We start from the raw sequence: 3,035 nt of genomic DNA, 5'->3' as shown, positions 1-3,035 counted from the left end.
TTGATACACAGGTGTTGAAAGGACATATGCCAGTTGGTAAACAGCTGGTTCTGGGATGAAAGGAAGGACGATTATGTCATGGAATTTGTTGCAGATAAAACCGTGTATATATATGAGGGAGTGACTTGACCATTCAGGCAGAGCACTCTCCGGGTTACCTCAATTGCTAATTGGTGTTCCTGGTGTTTCCTGCTCTCCGTGCGGCCGCGTGTATTGATAAATAATAAACAATTTTCTATCAAGTTCATCGACGTCTTCATGCCTAAGTAAAGGGTGATCGACGCCTCGACATATATATATATATATATATATATATATATATATATATATATATATATATATATATATATATCATAATTATTATGTACAGTGTCGATAGAGTCTGCACCCACTTTCAAAATTTTCACCTCTTGTTGCCTCATACCCTGTAATTAAATTGCATTAAATCAGACTTTTTACACGTTTATTTACACATCGTAACCCACAACTTCAAAGTGAAAAACAAATTCAACAAATTTCAGAAAATTCATTAAAAATACAAAACGACAATATCTTGGTTGGATAAGTGTCCACACCCCTGAGTTGATACTTGTTGGAAGCAGCTTTGAAGCAATTATAGCTGTAAGTCTGTTGGGAGAGGTCTCTACCAACATTGCACTCCTTAATTGGGCAATATTTGCCCATTCTTCTGCACAAAACTGTTCCAGCTCAGTCATGTTGCATCTGGAGCATTGATGGACAGCGATATTCAAGTCATGGCACAGATTTTCGATTGGATTTAAATCCATAAAAACGATATGCGACTCTGACTGGGCCACTCAAGGTTATTTATCTTTTTGTTCCTTCGCTACTCCAGTGTGGCTTTACCTGTGTACTTCAGATCATTGTCAAGCTGAAAGGTGAAGTTCCGCCCCAATTTCAGTTTTCTTGCAGAGGGCAGCAGGTTTTCCTCTCTGATTTTTCTGTATTTTGCTCCATCCATTATCCATTCTATCCGGACAAGTGCCCCAGTCCCTGCTGATGAGAAACATCCCCATAACATGAAGCTGCCACCACCATGCTTCACAGTGGGGATGGTGTTCTTTTGGTGATGTCCTGTGTTGTGTGTGCCCAAAATGTAACGTTGTACATTTAGACCAAAAAGTTCCATCTAGGTTTCATCAGACAACAAAACTTTTTGCCACAGGGCTTCAGAGTCTTCAGAGAGGGTTTTTGCATACCTCAAATGGGACTCAAGGTTGGGCTTTTTTGATTTATGGCTTCCTTCTTGCCACCCTACCATACAGACCAGACTTGTGGAGTGCTTGGGATATTTTGTCACATGTACACAGTGACCAGTCTTTGCCATAAAGGCCTGTATCTATTTCATAGTTGCCCTTGGCCTCTTCATGGCCTCATTGATCCGTCTCCTCCTTGCTTGGTCAACCAGTTTGGAGGGACGGCCTGATCTCGGCAGGGTCTTGGTGGTACCATATGCATTCCACATCTGAATGATTGTCTTGATTGTGCTCCACGTGATATTCGATGCCTTTGAAAGATTTTTATACCCATCCCCTGATCTGTGCCTTTCCACAACATTATCCCGGAGGTCTTTTGAAAACTCCTTGGATCTCATGGTTGAGTCTTTGCTGTGAAATGCACAATCCAGCAGAGGAAACCTATAGGAACAGCTGATTACCTCCACCACCGAAGGTGAAGGAGGTTATGTTTTCACCCCTTTCTGTCTGTTTGTCTCTTTTGTTGCTTGCAAAATTGAGGATTTTTCACGTACATTGGTCAGTCGATTTTGTTGTTCTGTCTGTCTGTTTGTCACCTGCAGGTCACAATTTTAAACCGATCTTTATGAAACTTCACCACATGGTAGAGTTTGTCATAAGGAAGAAACCTATTGTTTTTGAGGTCCAAAAGTCAAATAGACAAAGGTTAACAACTTAGGTGAGATTTCAAAAATCCTCAATTTTCATCCAATTGAATTGAAATTTGAAGAGGATTTATACTGCAGGTCACTGAATTCAACCAACCAATTATTTTCGAGGTCAACATAAACTAAAAGGTCAACATGGTCCGAATTTCTAAAATTATCAATTTTCACCCGATTGACTTGTAATTTGAAGAGGACTCATATTTCAGGTCACTGAATTCAACTGGACAATTATTTTTGAGGTCAACATGGACCAAAAGGTTATCATAGGCCAAAGGTCATCAACTAACACAGTATTTCTAAAGTCCTCAATTTTCATCCAATTGACTTGTAATTTGAAGAGGACTCATATTTCAGGTCACTAAATTCAACTGGACAATTATTTTTGAGGTCAACATGGACCAAAAGGTCATCATAGGCCAAAGGTCATCAACTAACGCAGTATTTCTAAAGTCCTCAATTTTCATCTGATTGACTTGAAATTTGAAGAGAATTGTTTTTCAGGTCATTGAATTCAACCAGCCAATTACTTTTGAGGTCAACATTAACCAAAAGGTCAACACAGGCCCAAGGTCAACATCTAAGGAGGTATTTCTAAAATCTTAAATTTTCATCCGATTGACTTGAAATTTGAAGAGGAGTTCCACATTTGGTCATTGAATTCAACCACCAATTATTTTTGAGGTCAAATTTGTTTAATGGATTTCGCAAGTACCGTGCTCTGCACGATGTCTTCTTCTTGTTCGTTTGTTTGTTTGTCTGTTTGTTTCTTTGTTTGTGTGCAGGATATCTCAAAAAGTTGTGGACGGATCTGAATGAAGTTTTGTGGACAGGTTGGGTGTATGAGAAGGACGAACTGTTTCGATTTTGGTGAAGATCCGGATCCAGCTATGACAATTTTAAAAATGATTCTTCACCATTGAGAGATACGGCCAAAAACGATATGTAGCAGGAAATCTCAAAAAGTTGTTTATGGATTCAAATGAAATTTGGAGGACTGGTTGGGTGTGCAGCAAGGACGAATTAGTTCGATTTTGGTGAAGATCCGAATCCGGATCTGGATACGAGAGTTATTTAATTTTTTAAGTGATTCTTCAATGTTGAGACGTAGTGC

Source organism: Eptatretus burgeri, chromosome 13, assembly GCF_056783735.1.
Source record: "Eptatretus burgeri isolate ZD-2024b chromosome 13, Ebu_testis_v1, whole genome shotgun sequence".
In the NCBI taxonomy this organism is placed as follows: domain Eukaryota; kingdom Metazoa; phylum Chordata; class Myxini; order Myxiniformes; family Myxinidae; genus Eptatretus; species Eptatretus burgeri.
Note: the sequence above shows the minus strand (reverse complement) of the source record.